The sequence below is a fragment of the Gavialis gangeticus genome, unplaced genomic scaffold (genome assembly GCF_001723915.1).
Source record: "Gavialis gangeticus isolate Ggan-Ray unplaced genomic scaffold, GavGan_comp1, whole genome shotgun sequence".
Lineage (NCBI taxonomy): Eukaryota > Metazoa > Chordata > Crocodylia > Gavialidae > Gavialis > Gavialis gangeticus.
Window position 1 is genome coordinate 61,831,786 of NW_017729025.1, and position 9,705 is coordinate 61,841,490.

General features: G+C 42.7%; 1 protein-coding gene and 1 long non-coding RNA gene across 2 annotated transcripts in view; one reads left to right on the forward strand and one right to left on the reverse strand.

The window, feature by feature from the left end:
* Positions 1-6,115: 6,115 nt before the first annotated feature.
* Positions 6,116-9,705, reverse strand: part of LOC109298674 — a 21,904-nt gene continuing 18,314 nt past the window's right edge. The window contains exon 3 of the long non-coding RNA XR_002097674.1: positions 6,116-6,164. This is a non-coding gene — a long non-coding RNA (uncharacterized LOC109298674). The remainder of the gene's footprint in view (positions 6,165-9,705) is intronic.
* SNX6 (sorting nexin 6) overlaps positions 9,369-9,705 on the forward strand; it is a 42,596-nt gene continuing 42,259 nt past the window's right edge. Inside the window, exon 1 of the mRNA XM_019518902.1 lies at positions 9,369-9,457. The gene's annotated coding sequence lies outside the window, so the exon portion shown is untranslated. The remainder of the gene's footprint in view (positions 9,458-9,705) is intronic.

Consider the following 9,705-nt stretch of genomic DNA (forward strand, 5'->3'; position numbering starts at 1 on the left):
AGCCTTGTTAGTGTTGATTCACTTTTGGCAGCGCCCTAGGAAAGATTGACCTTCACCCGCCAAGTTGGTTTAAGGTGTAAATCAGAGGGGAAAATGAGGCATAGGCTGGAGGTGAGCTCACCCAGCAGAAACTAGGCCAGTTGGGCCTGTCTTTTTGGCAGCACTTTAGCCCTGTCCTAGTTTAGTGCCACTCCAGTCCCCTTCCTCTGCCTGATCTGCTTCTTTGCTATCCGCTCACTGCCCTTCTTGCCACTGTGCTGCCTGTCCCCTTTCCAGCATGTTGTGTGGCACACGCGGGCTGCCCGTGCCACTTTTGGTGTCCATGCCACGGGTTGGTCACCCATGAGCTAGACGGAGTCCCTGAAACTAAGAACTCGTTTTGTAAATGATGCTGAGGTTCTGAAATGCCCTGTTGATGGTAGAAAGCATTTTGTAGGCTGTGTGTTTGAGGCTTCAGGCATAAACTTTGAAGTGTGCTGACTGGGTTTTTTTCAAGTGAGGGATGAGTCATTTTGACCATTAATATTTGTACATGATACGACTTAATTGCATTTTATTCTATACCAATCCCTAGGAGGTCAAGAAGGAGGGGTATGTTGTGTGCTGCATTGTGTTATTGGTCAAGGGCATTGTGGAGCTTTTGCCATATAATTCCGATTTAAGAATACAGAATAAACAGGAAAGGGTAGGTGAGGAGCATGACCTTTCCAGTGGACACTTGTGGTGCCAAGTACTGCAGAATCTTTTGATGTGAGAGAGACTGATTTCTTAATTGTGTCCATTAGAGTTAGGCTCTAGAGCAGTGATTCTCAAGCAGGGCGCCACAGGGTGCCCCACAATGTTAGCATTGTTAGATGTGCAAACATGAGTCAGAAGATAAACTCAAAGTTTTCACCTGGGAATCCATAGTGTTGAAAACCTGTCCTGTTGTGGCCTTTCTGAGTTCTTTGTAACAGATTAATTGCTCTAGTATTTTTTGTATTCCAAAAAAAAAAAGTGAAAACTAAGAATTGGCATTTTCCAAGGGGTGCCTTAAGTCTAAAAATGGTGGGACGTACTGCACCGGGGACAGGATTGTATTTGAAACGTATAGATAGGTTGTTTTTAGTTTTGGGTTGTTTTTTTTGTGAAGTATTCAATATTGGTCACCACTGCAAGAAAATTCTTGTCTTTATATATCAGTACTCTGTCCTTTTATAGAAAAACCTTATGTTTCCTTGCTACTAAAGGTACGAATACCTTTGGTAATAAAAAAATCTTAATCAATGGTACTGCTTGTGCTACTGAGCAAATTAGCTGGCCAAGAGCAATCTCTTTCACTTCCTCCAATATCCAGTGCTAATAACACAATCTCTCCACTTCCTCTCATGTTTCACCTGCTGTTCCTGTTTCTAGTGATGTTTTTCTTTGTCCTATTATTGTAAATTTCCATGATTAACTGACAGGCCTGGGCTCTACAGGTTTTTGGTAGTGACCAATAAGGTAAGCACACTCAGAAAGTAGAAGAGGGAAGCTGTTATAAATGACTCCAATTATGATTTTGTCTTTAGAACAGTATTGGCTTTTCTTGGTAGCAGGAGAGTCCTACTGCCCTCTCCAGTGTTTTCATAAATAGATATTTCCCTAGTTCTGGGCTGAGTATATTTTTTGGCTATCTTCTTCCTGTACTTGTGGTAAAAATGAAGAGGTTAAACCAGTCTCCTTAGCACAAGGCAATGTAATGACCTTTGATTTGGCTAATTGACTTCTGAAGTGGGTAGATTTCCTTTCTGCTCTAGATGAGGGTGATTTCTTGTTCACACCAAAATTACATTCTCTGTGAGCTATAAATATGTTGTATTTAGCCACTGAGGGGATAGGATCAGATGGGGAAGAAAAAAAGAGGTGTCCATTGATACCATAGACCAGGGGCTGGCAGTGTTTTTGGCCAGAGCACTGAAAACACCCCAGCCTCCACCCATGCTTCAACTTAGCGTGCCAGAGACAGGGGAGCCACAAGGGGCCCGATACTCATTGCTGGCAGTGGCTGTATGCGCACCTCAGGGCAGATGGCAGGAGAGGAGCTGGGGTTGTGCCACTCCGGCCTCTTCCCTGCTGTGGGCTGTGAGGCGTGCTTGCACCCACTGCTGTCACAGAGCCCGTGCCAGGAATCTGGAGCCTGGTGCAGCTGTTTGCAACTTGCCTCCCTTCCTGCTGCAACTTCCCAAGGCTTGGGTCAGCAGTAACAGGCAGCCCCAAGTCTGCAAATGGCTGTGCTGGGCTCTGCAGCCTTGGCACTGGCTCCGTGGTAGTGGCTGCTGTGTGTGCACCTCTGGATGCACAGCTGGGAATGGGCCCGGGACAGTGCAACCTTGGCCCCTCCCCTGCCATCCACTCCAAGGTGCGCATGTTGCTGCTGGTGGCATGGAACTTGGCCAAGGGCTCTGGAGCCTGGCACGGCTGTTTGTAGCCTTCCAGCTGCCTTCCACAGCTGGCATGGACTCTGGGCAGCTGCAGCAGGCGACGGGCAGGCTGCAAACAGCTGCATGGGACTCCGTGACACTGGCTCTGTGGTGGCAGTGGCGGCACGTACACCTCAAGATGGATGGCAGGGGAGGGGCCAGGGTTATGCTGCCCCAGGTCCCTTCCTGACCATGCGCCTGGAGGCACGTGCATAGCTGCTGCACCCACGGAGCTGATGCCAGGGCTGTGGAGCCCCATGCAACTGTTTGCAGCCTCCCAGCTGTAGCCAGCCCAGGCTTTGGGCAGCTTCTGCCTGCCACAGAGCCTGGGCTGCTTGCAGCAGAGCTTGTAGCCTCCTGGCCATCGGGCTCCGTGGCTGGTGACAGCTGCCCAGAGTCTGAGCCAGCCGCGATGTGCTGAGGAAAATGGCCTCGTGTGCCATGCTCTGGCACCTGTGCCATGGGTTGCCAATCCCTGCCATAGAGCATGATTCTCAAACTGTTAAATATCACCACCTAGAAACTTTTCTGATGGCTTGTTATATGGATCATTTAAGAATGAAATTTGGGGAGTTAAGGTTGTGGTCCATGACTGGATTTCATTATAAATTGTTCTGCATAAATAGGCATTTGCAAAAACCACTTCCTAAATTGTAGCAGCACAAAATTGCTGTACTTGTTAAACATACTTTGAGTAGTAGAATTTCTACTTGTTTTAATGGCATTTTTGGACATTTTTATGTATACAGAAATGTGTGCAAGACAAGTCTAGTATGGTTTTTTGCTGACTGTTTCTTTTTAAATGTTACTAATTGCAGTTTAAAAGAAGCTAATCTAGTACAGACAACCCCGCTTAGCGCTCTTAATTGGTTCCTGAAGAACTGAGTGTTAAGTGAAACCGAAAGTATTTGACAACCCAAGATGGCGACCACAATTGTTTTTAATGACCCAAGATGGCAACGGCGAGTGTTATATTGAAACTCGCTGAGCGCTAAGTGAAATCAGGTATCAATTTAAAAACGAGCCTTATAGCTAAATAGCGCTAAGCAAAACAGTATTAAGTGGGGTTGCTTGTACTTGTTTCACTTAAATCATGAGCAAAAGTCTTCCCATAGGGTTTATAAGATTATGACATCTAATGACCTTTCCCTGACGAATGTCATTGCCTATTTGTTTCCCTTTTCTCTTTCTGCTCCTCTCACTAAGCTTTGAGTGCTTCTTGGAGAAGGGTTCATCTTGAATTTTTGGAAGGAGCTGAGCATCTGGTAGGCATTGGTATTGGTCTCTGCTGTGCCAAGTTCCTTCAGTATTGTGCAAGATGATACTGTACTTCAGGCAGTTTTCAGGTCCAGTTCCATCTCTCTAACATACCTCAACAACAGTTAATCTTACTTTTTTGTTTCCACATCATATTTGGGTTGCTTCAAAGATTACTTTTTTTTGGCATAGTTTATCAGTTGGTATTTATATTGTGATTTCTCTAACGGCATATATTGCTCTATGGGGAGCTGTGCATGGGTATGCTGCATTAATCTGAAGTGTAGAATTGATGGCTATTTGCAGATGTTAAAAAAAAAACAAAAAACAAAAACAACAAAAAACCAGCAACCCCAAAATGGCACTTTACTGTAAACTCATTGTGCTCCCACGCTGAGCCCAGCACAACTAATGTACTGCCCAGAAGAGGCAGTGCATTAGTTGGACCTGACTTGCCTGACAACTGTATAGATTGGGTACCTGAGCGGGGCTTTTTGGTGCTTTTATTGAATAGCTGATTGATTCAGCCTTAGATAAAAGCACCAAAAAGCCCTGCTGAAGCTCCCAATCTATACAGACACTGCAGAGCCAGGCTGAGCTAACATGCTGCTGCTTCTAGTAAAACGCTTTTTTTTTTTTTTTTTTTTAAATGTCTGCAAGCAGTTGATGTGTGCAGCTTGGTATAATTGCATGCAGTCTTTCTTTCCATCTCTGCCCCTCCCCCTACCATAAAACCCCAAACCAGACATTTCGGGCTTTGACAGCCGGTTGACTCACACTGTCATTTAAACTAGACTTTGGAAGTCTGCACGGTATCCTGGGTTCTTCCTTCTCCTGGCCCTTATTATTGGGAAGCCATCTTTTGAGGTATTTTTCCTCTGAAGTATTGAAGAAGTTGCCTAACTTCAGGATGACAGCATTGTTTGTGAACCAGTACCAAGTAATACAGTGAATTTCTGCATGATTCTCAAAAGTCCTTTAACTTTCTCTTCTGTCTTTGATACCTTCTACACAATGCCTCATTTCCATTGCAAATGAAAATGGTCCCTGTTGCCAGGCAGGCTACATAGCATAATTTAACATATTATTAACCTCCCCAAGATTTATGCAGCAAGTACATTTTGTAAGGCATGCTGTCCATTGCAGATTGTTTTAACATGTTACTTTTGAGGCCTCTTCACTTTGTCTTTAAAATATCAAAGCTTGTTCAAAAAAAGTCTATGGTTGAAGTTGTTGATAAATCTATCTGGTGAAAAATGGCTTACTGATACTTTGGCATTGTACAAAGCATGTAATGTAATGAAACATTTTAGCTGCCATTGTTTTGAAACTTAAAATAAAATTGCTGCACTGTTTTTAGTTGTGTATGGGGGGAAATGGTGAACGAAAGCAAGACATGTTAATATAGGTTTACTTTCTTAATTTTTGCTCTTTGAAAGGCAGCTTAAAAACATAGAATTTTTACCCATTGTTCTCTGAAACAAAATGATTAACAGTGGTAAAGAGATTACTGTCAGAAAATGCATGTGTTATGAAATGCATAGTGTCACAACAGAGAATATTTTTGGAGGCATTTTGGACTTCAAAATCCAGTATAAAAATGCCAGTCAGTTGAACTATTAAGGATAAACTGCCTTCAGGAGACCCTACAAGAGCAAAGAAAATATGACCGTTACATCCAAAAAGGAGGCTTGGATATACCTGTAAATAAAATAATAATTGGTGGTGTAATTAGAGAACAATAAATTAAAAGGTTTTAAGTACACCCAAGTACTTTTAAAAAAATGCTTGGATGCCTATTTGTTCCCAGCAATAATGAAGAACAGCACAAGAAACTGACCCCCCCCATCCTTAAAATAGATTGTCCACTCCTCTTGACAGATGGATAGTCTCAGAAATACTATCCTACTTTTTCCTTGGCGGGAATGGCCTTCCAACTTCATGCCAGTAAAAGGGACTGTTGTTGGGAAAGCTGAAATTTTTCATGAGGATGCCAAGATGCTAGTTGGAATATCTTGAAGTAAGAGTGGGGAGAGCTGCCATGTCTTTGGATCCTTTTTTCCTTAATTGTGTTTTCTTTTCTTTTTGTCAGTTTAGAAACTGCAGTAACTTATGGAAGAACTTCTGTTCAGAAGGTTCACAGGCAGACTACACAATGCAAGGGCAGAAGTGGCAGGCACTCTCTTCCCATTCTGGTCTTCAGAGCCTGACGTTATTTTTATGCCTGCTAAGAGGCTTCTGTGGTGGAGGGAGTTTTGTAAGCTTGAAGTCCCCAACCTGCTCACAGGGGGGTAGGAGTTCTTCCAGTGCAGGTGGAGCATCTGGTCCCCAGTCTGCCATACCCAAATATTTAGGCTAGATCTGTGAAGACATTAAAATAATTGAAAATCTTAATTTAAAAATTGAATTAAGTTGTTTCTTGATGCACTGGTTTGGAGCCCCAATTGGAACTACTTTATGCATAATCTGCAGAAGACAAGAAAAGAAAGATTGGCATTTATGTTCATTTTTTATGCTTCTGCATTAAGAAAATCTGAAACGTTGTGCTTTTAAAAGCTCTCATCTTACTTCACTTTACCAGGATTATAAATGTAAAATCTGGCCTTACTTTGTTGGGGGAGGACTTGGATCAGAGGCAGGCAGTTATTTTGGGTGGAGGGCCACTTAAAAAGGTTTGGTGAGCCTTTGAGGCCATGTGGGTAGCTCCACCCCTTGACAGTTGCCCTTCCCCAGGTCACCATCTTGTGACTGGAAGTCCCACCTCTGATACCTACTATAACATACTTTAATTTTATTACAAAAACTAGCCAATTGCCCGTCAAGAGTGATGGGGGTGGGGGAGGGGACTGGGATGGAGTGCTGCCACCTAACACCCCATGCTGCTGTTGTTCTGCCTCCCGCAGGGAGCGGGCTGGGCAACTGGTGCCTCCCAAGTCTTGGGGGGCACCAGCAGAGGCCAGCAGCTCCCCCACCCTCTGTCCGGTCCATGGCGTGGCTTTAGAATCATGGTGGCACTCCCCTCATATTTGGAGCACTCTGACTGGCTGTTTCTGTCCGCCAATCAGCGTGTGAATAAAGTGTTACAGATGGACAGACTTGGGCTTTTATAATATTAGAATATTTTTCTTGTGATTTTGTTTGCATACTGTATATAGAGGTGATTGGATAATAACTCAAACATAAATTCTTAGTCTTGCATAGTTTGTGTGTAGTAGGGTGGGGGGTTTGAGGGGGCATGGCCATATGTGTGTGGGGCATAGGGTATATTGGGGGTTTGTGTATATGTGGGGAGTTGTAGAGTGGGGTGTGGGTATGTGGAGACTCCCCACACACCCCCTATGGCACAGCAGCAGGCAGGGACATTTGGGGCAGTTGTGGCTGGCACAGGTGCTGGTGCCCAGTGTTGTGTGGCTCCAGCTAGCGCTGCACATCACAGCAGGCTGGATGAAAGTGCCTGGCATGCTGGATCTGGCCTGTGGGCCGTATTTTGCCTGCCCCTGACTTAAATACTTTCTCTTCAGTTTCTTAGCCCATAATTAAAGGTCTGGTGTGTTTGATAGGTAGTTTTGACAAATTACAAAAGGAATTTCTAAATGGTGTGGATAAATTTGTGTATCATAAACAAGCAAAAAGACAAAAATCTAAATCCCCCCCTGCCCTGGCACCTTTAAAATTGTTTAATTTTATCACATGTTCTTTAAGGCTCTGTGTGTGTGTGTGTGTGTGAAAAAAAATCTTGAGTTGGTTTAGAATTTGTTGTTGTTACCTCTTTTTAAAATCTGCAGTGGATTTTGCTCTTAACTGCTGACAGGTTGAGAAATAATATGCAATAAATAGGCAAATGCTAGTAGTTGTACACAAGCAAGGAAGTATAGTAAATGAAAGAGATGTGCTTTTGTGCTCTACAAGAAATGTATATTGGGATTTGTTTTCCCACAGGGAGTATTTTCTAATGCTGGTTTGTTCTGTCAATCTATTGCATTCTAAAATTATTTGTCACAGTAGTTATCTCAGCTCTTGTTGATTGGGAAATAAAAAATGAAGTGCTATTTTTATTTTTTGTTAAGGCTAAATTGATTTTCTTTGTTTAGCTTAGAGCAATAAATGTAGATCTTCAGACAGATGCTGCCCTGCAAGTGGATATTTCAGATGCTCTTAGTGAGAGGGACAAAGTGAAGTTCACTGTCCATACCAAGGTAAAATGCAACATTGCACCCTAAATGAAATTTTCCTCTTCTGGTAATAATAAAAAAAAGCATAGCTGCCTGTATAAAGTAAATGTGGAAAAAAAAAAAATCCCCCAAACAATTAGGAAATGAAGTAACAATTTGTTATCGAAGGGGCACTATTAGGCCTACAGTAATCAGCAGGGAGGCAGTTACAAAGGCCCAAGCAGAAATGGAACTTAGGCTGGCAACAAAAATTGAAGACAACTAAAAAGTCTTTCTTCAAGTCTATAGCGGGTAAAAAGAAGGTGCAGGGTAGCATAGGAACCCTACAGGACAAACTAGGGCAAATAGTGATAGATGGTGGGGGGGTGGTGCAAGGTGGAGCTCTTCAGTGAGCTTTTTGCTTCTGTATTCCTGAACATGGATCAGGACAGATCTCCTGGTTGGATCCTAGACAGGCATAAAAGGGATGCTAGCCCACCAACTGTTTGTGCTGACTTGGTGAAGAGGCACTTGAAAGGACTGGATGTATTTAAGTCAGCAGGCCCTACGAGGAGAGGCTATGGGACCTGAACCTGTTCAGCCTCCACAAGAGAAGGCTGAGGGGGGGGATCTAGTGGCCTGTTACAAACTAGTCAGAGGGGACCAGCAGGGACTGGGGGGAGTCCCTGTTCCCCCGAGCACTACCAGGAGTGACAAGAAATAACGGTCAGAAGCTGGCAGAGGGTAAATTCACATTAGACATCAGGAGGCGCTACTTCACGGTTAGGGTGGCTAGGATCTGGAACCAACTTCCAAGCAAAGTGGTGCTGGCTCTTACCCTGGGGGTCTTTAAGAGGAGGCTTGACATTCACCTTGCTGGGGTTGTTTGACCCCAGTACTTTTTCCTGCCATGGCAGGGGGTCGGACTTGATGATCTGCTCAGGTCCCTTCCGACCCTAGAAACTATGAAACAAGATTCAAAGTGTATGCAAAAAAAATTGCTTTCGAAGGGTAAGTTTTAGTTTTAAAAAACTGACTCCATTTTCTATGCATTACAGTATTCTGTCTTGAGAGTCCCACATTTATATTAATGGATTATTGGCATGTTTGCAATTTGAGCCTTTCCACAGACGCCTGTATTTTTCACTGTGGTGTACATTCTATTTCTTTGTTAGTTGTTTCTGTCTTTTGTGGTGTTCTTCAGTATAGAGCTGTATTCAGTCTTAGATTTTTAATTTCCAAAGCAGTTTCCCAAGACCTCACATATTTTTGTTTGTTTTCATAGTGTGCTTTGGCTTATTTGAGTACATGTTAATATAGTAAAATCAAACTCATATTTTATTTTCAAAAATGTTTGGGGGAGAAACTGCATCCAGAGTAATGATTTGTTTTTCACTGTTGAAGGAAATTTTACTGTACTTCTATATGAAAGCTATTTTTTGTAATGTAATATTCTTTCACTCTTAAAATAAATAACCCGTCCCCCTTCCTTTGCAGAGTTCTTTACCAAATTTCAAACAAAATGAATTTTCTGTTGTTCGACAACATGAAGAGTTCATCTGGCTTCATGATTCCTTTGTTGAAAATGAAGATTATGCAGGTTACATTGTAAGTATTATGCCCTTTTTATTTTCTGTGTCTAGATCTCTTGTAAAAAGTTATTATTTGAAGGCTTGATTAGCAGAAGTACTGAGTATCCATTTCTTCATTTAAAGCAAGTGGGAGCTGTGGGTATTCTTTAAGCCCCTCACATTATGCCCTCAACTTACTTTAACAATTTTTAGGAATATCATTGTAGTCTTTCATGTGTGTACATTTGCATCGTGCTTGTTGTTGTGTTTTTTTTTTTTTTTTTT